At 35.9% G+C, this 9697-nt stretch overlaps 1 pseudogene; it reads left to right on the top strand.

Moving 5' to 3' along the window:
• Nucleotides 1-3702: 3702 nt before the first annotated feature.
• LOC140498398 (protein FAM210A pseudogene) lies at nt 3703-4617 on the top strand (annotated as a pseudogene).
• Nucleotides 4618-9697: the final 5080 nt, after the last annotated feature.

Below are 9697 nucleotides of genomic sequence, written 5' to 3'. Positions count from 1 at the left end.
GGACCACAGATTGCATTTTTCTTACAACTCTTCTGTCCATTTTCATGTGTCTTGCAGTCCCTAGTGTCAAAAGTGGATCCTCCATGTGAGGCTTTATTATACCCACAAACATACCATATATTGTGGGTTTTGGGTTGTGGCAAAAATTTTAAATAATGTATTAGCATATAAAAAGCTTCCATACTTCACTATGTACGATTTTGTTGGTGTGGTCTCTTCTTTGGCTACATCATATACTAATTCCTTCCCACTTTCTCATTCTGAGCAAGCCCGGTCTGTGCCTTTCTTTCATTATACTATGATGATATATGTCCATCTATTTCATAATTTTTTCAGATGTACAAATTTTGGTGATGCCTTTAACATGGTTTCTTGTACAAATTAGTAATTGGTAAAATATTGCTTCCTTCAGTGGTGGATGCCATGAATCTTACTCTTGCCCATTGAATCACGCACAATTTCAATTGTTTTTCAGATCCTGATTTTCTCCCAGCATTTCTAGCAAAATACTGATGTTATAAAGGTGACTGTGGACATGGGCAGCTTGGAATTACAGACACACTGTATAAGTTTCTAAATTCAGTCCAAATTGATTTTCCGCTGATATTAAATTTGGTACCCAACTATGTTTCCATAAACAATGCCTCCTCATGATATTTACTTATTTACAAGGAGATATATCAAGGATTGGTGATTTCATCAATGTGAGAACACCTCATGCTGATTCAGAGTGTGCCTATTTAAACCTAAATAGATAGATTTTATACACAGACACATATATGTATATACACATATGTGTGTATATGTGTGCGCATGTGTGTGTTATCTGATTTCAGAACAATCACATGAAGTGTGGTCAAATATCAGTGTCTGGGGCAAGTTGAACCCAGATTTTCCTGAATGCATGTCAAGACTTTTCTCAATTACAACACACTACACGTCAACTGAATTTCATGATTAGGATGAGGTTTATTTTGTATACACATTGCTTTTTCCTTTGTTGCTAACTCAGCAGATGTGCTGCTGCCCAGCAGAAAGGGAGGGATTGGAGTTAGAATCAAAGGATTGGAGTTTTAATGCTCCCCACTACTACCTATATGACCTTGGACTAGGCACTACATGTGTATAGTCCCTGTTGATAAAATGAATTGTTTGGTCTCATTGAGTTGAATAATTCTTTTAATCATTTAAACAGGTGAAGGAAGATGGATGTCACTAAAGATGATTGGTAGTTTCTAGGGTTTGTTGCAATTAGTGTAATTTAATATGCAAATAGCAACACAGACAAATTTTGCCACCACTTGGAAATTGTGACACTAGCAAAGACTTCAAGTGAGTATTTGTGTTTTATGTCTCTCTTAATACTTTGAATTGCTGAACGGTACTGCCAATGTGGCATACTTAGCACATGTGTGATACACTTATATTCAGTTTGAGTGAGGTAGATTGACTGAATTAAATAGATATAACCTTTGCCCCAAATGCCATTGATATAGTATTGTCTCTTATAATTGGCAAAGGTGAAGGTGAAGGCTCTATCCTGCAAGAGGAATGAAGTTAATGAGAGGTTCTCATCCAGTTTGCCCTTAGGGGAATCTTAAAACAGGAAACCCACTTCTGTACTCTCTAAGCAAGAATGTGCATTGAACATAACATCAAGTCAGCTTCTAGCTTAGCTTTGAGAGAAAAGATGAAAGAGACCAATCCCATTCCAGGTTGTTGAAGGAAAAGACTCTGGGAAGATATGAAAGAAGCAGTCTTCCTCATGTCTCTATTCCCACTTTGCCCTTTTAGAGACTTCAGGTAGTTTTCCCTAGGATGAGATCAAGTATACTCTCTCTTACTGAAGATGAACTATCTCTGTCTCAATGAGAAAAGCTTCTTCACTCTCTGTTATATGGTATATGTTCTTATATGTATTCCTTCTGAAATTTCTGCTTTCCAGTGATTTGTTCTATGTGTGTTCATTGTAGAACTGATGTTAGGTGGAAAAGGAGTCAAGTTGTGAATAAAAACTTGAAGTCCCTTTCCCCATAGAAATGACAAAGTGATCAAAAGTTATGTGGAACATGATCATTACCCTGCAGAGTCAGGGAACCTTCAGCCTTCAGGCCACATGTGCCCCTCTATATTCTCAAGTGTGACCCTTTGACTGAATCAAAACTTTACAGAGCAAACCCCTTTAATAAAAAGATTTATATTGCAAAAGTTGGACTCAGTCAAGAGGTTATACCCAAGGGCCTAAAAGGCCAAATGTGGACTTAAGGTTGTAGGTTAACCACCCCTACCTTTATTTTTCTTTCTTTTAAATTAAAAATAACATTCATCTTAAAAACATAGAGTTCCAAATCTTCTCCTTCAATCCTGCCTCTGGATCATCCACTGAGAAGGTAAGCAATACGATATCAATTGAAGTGAGGGAAAGATCTTTACATATTAACCACGTTGCAAAAAATGGAAAAAGAATAAATGTATATTCAGATGTAGATTTCATTTTTATTTCTGCAGGTGGATAGCATTTTTCATCCCAAGTCCCTTGGTCCCTTTGGATCATTGCATTGATCAGAGTAGTTAAATCTTTCACAATTGATCATCATTTTAATATTACTATTACAGTGTACAAAGATCTCGTGATTCTGTTCACTTTCCTCTGCCTCAATTCATATAGACTCTCCCAGGTTTTTCTAAAACTATATCTCCCTTATTATTTCTTATAACCCAATAGTATTCCAGCACAATATATATTGCAATCTGTTCAGTAATTCTCCAATTGTGACATTTAATCTTTGTCACTACATAAAAGAGCTACTAAAATATACAGTTTTTAAACATAGAAATCCTTTTATCCTTTATCTTTGATCTCTTTGGAATATAGAGATAGTAGTAGTATTATGAGTTAAAGGATATGAACAGTCCTATGGACATAGTTCCGAAGTGTTTTGAAGAATTGTTGGTCCAGTTCATGACTCCATGAACGGTACATTAGTGTCCCTATATTTCCATATCCTTCTAGCATTCATAATCTTTTTTTTTCTATCATATTAACCAGTCTGATAGGGGTGAGGTGGTACCACAGAACTGTTTTATTTTGTTTCTCTAATCAATAGTGATATAGAGAAATCACAAGCACATTTTGGGTGGGTGAGGCTGGCTGAAGGGAGTGAATGAGTGCGCTGGCCACCTGGGTCTGGGGAGGGTGAGGGGAGGCCTAGCTACTCTGACTTCAACGGGGACACTGGGGAGACTTTGTCTCCTATTGGTGATTGTCTCCTATTGGCTGGAAAACCTGCCCTCAGGGCTTGCAACCACTGACCCAACGATCTCTGAGGTAACTTCACAGAAACTCAAAAGTTGGAAGGAACTACAGAGATCATCTGATACAATCCATACCTTCCTCTCTGCAATATATCCTACAAATGATCCTATTGCTCAAACTTCTTTAACGAGGCCACATGATATTTCCAAATAGACCACCAGTAATCTGTTGATTGTACTGTGAGAATCATTGACCTAGTGCAGTACCCATGGGTATGGGAACTTAATAAATTTTAATGGATGATCATGCAAATTTTAGCCCATGATCACTTATTTAGAACCAAAAGGGATATTAGAAGTCATCTAGTCCAACCCCCTCATTTTATAAATGAGAAAAATGAGACCCAGAGTGGTAGATTTCCTTTACTACTTGTTGACCTTGGGCAAGTAACAGAACCAGGATTTGAACGCAGGCTGTCTAACTCAAAATCCAACACTCTTTCCACTGTGCCACCTCTGATTCTTTGGAAAGAGTCTCTGTAGGAACTGAAATCAACAACCACCATTCATCAAAATGCAGTGGAATTTAATACGGACTATGTCTCAATTGGCAAATAGAACATGTTTGGTCTTACATGTGTCCGGTTCCATTGGGCACTCTCAAATCATAAAAGGCTTTCATAAAGTTTGGCCCAAGATTGTTTTCCTTCAAGGTTCTCAAAACCATTGGCTACGTGTATCTTCTGCACAGCATATCTCAAAGGCAAAGAAGCCAGTAGATGTTTCTCAACATAAACAACAAAAAGAAGAAGCTTCATCAGAAAGGCTTATATCATCTAGTGGCACAGCCCACGGAATTCGTGCTGAGAAAAAGGAAGATCTGGATCCATTACAAGATAAATCTATTAGTCTGTATCAGGAATTTAAGAAAACTTTTAGATAGTATGGAAAAGTTATGATTCCAGTACACTTAGTGACTTCCCGTCTTTTATTTGGAATATTTTACTATGCAGCCTTAAAGAGTGAATGTTGTCCCTTTTCTGCAACACATTGGGTTACCAGATACCATAGTGGACATTTTGAAAAATTCTCAAAGTGGAAATGCACTAACTGCATATGGCTTGTTTAAGATTGCAACACCTGCCAGATACACTGCGACTTTGGGAGGAACATCCATTACTGTCAAGTATCTTCATAACCATGGCTGCATGTCTATATCACCTCCAGTTAAAGAGTACTTCCAGGACAGAATGGAGGAAACAAAGGAGTTTATTACAGAGAAAATGGGAGAAAGAAAAGATAGACTTAGAAAAATGACATAAAACCAAAGAAAAAGTTTCATTTAAGAAAAAAGTGGAGTAGAGAATCTTGTGTGCCAGGCCACAGAAAAGCCATGCACTTTAATCATCGGGAAACTGTAGACAAAGATACATTTTCCTAATTATATCTTTGGTTGACAGTCTTTAACTACTAGTGCTCCAAGGGTTAAAGTACTCAGAAAACTTTTTTTAAAGTTAAATGCCACTAGAAAATCAGAGTTTCATGCAAAAAAAATGAACCCAGTTTAATAATTTCATTCCAACAGCAGCACAAGGTAATGGTTATTGTTTTATGAGATGATGATTTTTCAGGTATCTTTCTTTCTGATTTTACTGCCTGCTGTAATGATGACAGACTAAGCAGGTAACTACTTCTGTAAAATTTTTTTTCTCATGAAAAGGATGGTTCTATTGGGATCATGATCTTCATGTAATCCATCAGTTACACATGGAGAGCTCTTAGGACCATTTTTGCTAGTGGATAAGTATATATTTTAATTGTCTCTCAAAATCTCAGAAGTCTTTTACTATTAAAAAAATAGCAATACATGGCTGTCCTAATAACCATCTGCCAGTTAAAATTTTAATTTTATATGAAGAAAGATGAATTAAAATTGAGACTGTATATGTGCTAAAAGTGTGTACTGATTATATATAAATGACTAAACAAACTGACATTTTAAAAATAGTTTTGCCTAATATCTTTCTGTCAAATTTTTCAAAGAAAGTGCATATGTCTATAGTTCTTTTTTAGAGATTTAAGTTGGTAGCTGTCACCTAGGGCATAAAATTTTCCTTTAAATTCATTTTTTGTCTTCATCAACTAACTTCTCAGAGTAAAAATGAAAATAATTTCACTTGCTGGTAAGCTTGCTATTGAAATTATATACTCATAAATTGTGCCTCATGTTTGTGATTCTTAGTTGATTAAGTTATAAGAGTAGAGAAAATGACTTTAAAATCAGTGGGCACCCTTACAAACATTGATTAAAACTTGTCATATTTTAGTATGCAAGTGCTTCTGCTACTCCTGTTAAGATACAGTGTTAATGTTCATTTTCTTATTAAGTAAATTCAAGAACCATAGCTTGCCCCTTTTAGGGAGAAATTTCTAGGTGGAACATTATACTTGAAATTTTGTTCAAAGGATTGTGCCATTTGTGTTGTCTTCGGTGGCAGTGATTGGAGGAGAAGTCAGCCACTATGAATTATTTGTCATGGTGTGTGTGGGCATGCCTCCTTTGCACAACTAACGGTTGGCTTCAGTTTTGTGTATTTTTTAAATTGATTTTTGGAGAAGGATGTTGGTATCTGTTTATGTCATTTTTATACACCGTGCTTAATAGTACGGTAGAATTTGAGTAGTTAAAAACATTATCCCTGTTTCATGCCACTGACCATTATTCCTACTTATGTCTACTTAATTGGAATATTTCAGCTTCACTGCAGGGACATTGGCACAATTCAACCTGAAGGAAGATTTATATTCATTAGCCTAGTTATTGTATTAGAACATTTTATAAATTAATACCCCATAAACTTCCTATGAGTATTGCAGTAGGAAGACTTTTTTCTGATTCTGAAATGCAGAGGCTTTGAGTAATCGTTTCTGCTGGTATAGAAAAGTTTTTTTTTTTTTTTAAAGTTTAACATAACATTTCAAAATGGCAAAGAACACATTTTTTTAAATTTTTATTTTTAATCAGCTCCCTTTCTTCTCTCCCCCAATTGAAAAACAAAACAAAAATCCTTGTAACAAATGTGCTTAGTCAAAAAGACCAAATTCATTATCCAAAACAAGTGCCTTATTTTGTGTCATAAGTTCTTTACCTCTCTGTCAGGAAGTAGATGGAATGCTTCATCATTGGTTCTCTGGAATCATGACTAGAGGTCTCAAGTCTTTGAAAGTTATTTATCTTTAAAACATTGTTGTTTTAGTATAAATTGCTCTGATTCTGCTCACTTCACTCAGTATCAGCTATTACAGAGCTTCCCAAGCTTCTCTGAAATCCTTTCTTTTGTTATTTCTTAACAGTACAGTGGTATTCCATTACATTCATGTACCATGATTTATTCAGCTATTTTCTAGTTGATGGACCCCTGCTTTAGTTTCCAGTTCTTTACCCCCTACCAAAAGAGCTACTATAATATTTTTCTACCTATGGTCAGTCAGTCATCAGGCATTTATTAAGCAGTTATTTACCAAGTTCACTGGGCTAGGTACTGAGGATATAAATACAAAAAATAAACCAGGTGTTACTCAAACTAAGCTTATAAAATGGAAGAGACAATGAGTATGTGTAATATATTTATGTGTGTGTTTAAATACGTGTGCTTACACACATGTTTATAAACACATCATAAAGTAAATGAAAATACAATATAGAGAAGTTAAATACATGTGAGGGAATGATCAGAAAAGACTTCATACAAAAAATGGTGTCTAATCTGCATCTTTAAATGAAAGGAGGGACTCTATGAAGTAGAGATAAGGATGGAGTGTACTATATATATATATATGTATATATATATATATATATATATATATATATATATATATATATATATATATATATATATATATACATATATATATATAGTACAAAAGTGTAGTGTTGCTAGTGGGAAACAGAAAAAAGATCAATTCATAATGTATCCAGTTTTATAGGTAGTGTCGTATCTCTGGTCAAAAGATTTGCACTAATTAAAGACCTGGGGGGAAGGGGGGAGAAGGGAAAGAGTTTCAAATTGCCTTCCAAAACAGCTGAACTAATTTAGAGCTTTACAAACAGTACATTAATGTGCCTGTTTTCTCAGAGCCTCTCCAACATCTGTCATATTTTTTTTGTCATCTATTACATTGCGATGGGTGTTGAACCTTACAGCTTCTTAAATTTTCATTTCCCTAATTATTAGCAAGTGATTTGAAGCATTTTGTTTTCTTGTGACTATTGATAGCTTGGATTTCTTCCTTCAGAAAGTACTTGATCGTATCCTTTGACCATTTATCAGTTAGAGAATGGATAAAAGTGTATTTTTAAAAGCTCAAGTATAAATAGTATTTTTTTCAGCATTACAAGTAAGCTTAAATTGAGCAGAATTTTCTCCAGAAAAATTTTAAAATTTTCTACAGGAGAAAGATTAATTGATCGTTTATTTATGCACTCATTAGACCATTTAGTCTTAGCTTTAAGATTATATTCTGCATGGATTTAATGTGTCATATAGACCCCTGTATCCTCTTTTCTAAGTCTCTTTGTTTTCACATCTCTTTGTTTTCACATTATGTAATATACTATATTGTGTATCCCTTCTTTTTTCAACGGAGAAACTATTAATTCTTCATCTTTGGAAGTTTAAGCAATGTTTTCAATGGCATTTCATTTATTATTCTGAAAATATCAGAATTCACTTCTCCTGAGGAAAAAAAATAGTGATATAGAACATGTTTTCTTATGATTATAGATAGCTTTGATTTCTTCCTCTGAAAAGAGCTTTCATATTTTTTAATTGCTTATCATTTGGGAATGGAGCTCACTCTTTTTTTTTTTTTTTTTTTAGTATAAATTTGACTCAGGCCAAGATGGTGAAGTAGAAAGATACACATATGCTAGCTCCAAAAACACAGCCCATAAAATACCTGTAAAGAAGAACTCCCAACAAATTGGGAGCAGCAGAAGCCTCAGAACAACAGAGTGGAGGAAATTTCTGTTCCAGAGAGACTTGAAAAACCAACGCGAAAGATCCATCGTGCACAGGACCCAGAGCAGAGCCTAGCTCTGCCTTGGTCACGCAGCACCAAGAGGAGCAGATCCCATCAGGCTCCAGGGACAGAATCTCCAGCAGCAGCACGGGTCCCTCCACCCACAGGCGCCAAAGGTCAGTGAGAGGGTCTTTTCATCTGGTGGAGAGGGGAGTGGGGTGTCCCCATAACTCAAGCCCCCTCGGGAGGCAGCAGTGGACAGGGGCTCCCAAAGCAGGTAGGACCTCAGATCCATTGATGAAGGTCTCCACCTAAAGCCCCTGAGGGAACTGAGCCCGGTGTGGCGGCCCTGTCGAGTACTGTTCTTGCCTCTAGCAAATAAGAAATACAGGTAATGGGGTATACAAAGTTATCTGGCCCTACAGGATAAAAGAGAAGATGGGGACAAGGGAAGGGAGGGATGATAGAAGAGAGGGCAGCTTGGTGATAGGGGCAATCAGAATGCTGGGTGTTTGGGGGTGGGGGAAGGGGACAAATGGGGAGAATATTTGGAACCCAAAATTTTGTGAAAATGAATGTTAAAAGTTAAATAAATAAATTTAAAAAAAAAAGAAATTTGACACAGTTCCCCAAATATCTAAGAAATGATATCATTATTGGAGAAACTTGCTGTAATTTTTTTCTCTCTTTTTCCTACCTTCTTTTAATGTTGGCTGCATTTGAGTTGTTTCTTTTTTGGTGCAATAAGATTTCGATTTCTTGTAATCTAATTTATCCAATATACTTATCATGATGCTATTTATCTCTTCTTTAGTCATAAAATTTTTCTTTATCCATAAATCTCACAGATAAAATTTCCCCAATTTTCTTATGCTATCAGTCTTTAGGTCTAAATTGTGTTTCCATTTTGACCTTGATATATGTGTGAAATGTTACTCTAGACGTATATGCTGCCTTATTGCTTTCCAATATTCCAAGTATTTTTGCCAGATATTGAGTATTAACAATATTTAAGAAATCAGATAGATATACTTCTAGCCTGGTATCACACTCTCTGAGGCAAGCAGAGTAGTGGACTCTGGACCCAACCTCTTGCTTCCCCTCCTGTCAGGAATGAAAATCTGCCTTGGAGAAAGATGGGGAGAGAAGAGACCCAGGTAGACACAGATGGCTATGAGATTTCTCACAAATCTTTGTCCATTGTGTGTCTATGAGGATAGGTTCTGCTGTCGAATATCATATGCAAAAGTCTACCTATTCTCTTTGCACATTTTCCTTGATGGAGCTCATCCCTAAAAAATAAATCATTCTCATAAAGGTTTTGTAGAGATGAGAAAATAGTCTATACTAGAGAGTGAGGTCACACTTGTTCTCCATGCTCTGTGAGCCCCGTAAGTCTCAAATGAAGTTTTCCCTTCTA

This window comes from Notamacropus eugenii, chromosome 4 (genome assembly GCF_028372415.1).
Source record: "Notamacropus eugenii isolate mMacEug1 chromosome 4, mMacEug1.pri_v2, whole genome shotgun sequence".
Lineage (NCBI taxonomy): Eukaryota > Metazoa > Chordata > Mammalia > Diprotodontia > Macropodidae > Notamacropus > Notamacropus eugenii.
The sequence above is the reverse complement of the archived record's forward strand: the minus strand, read 5'-3'. Positions and strand labels throughout refer to the sequence as shown.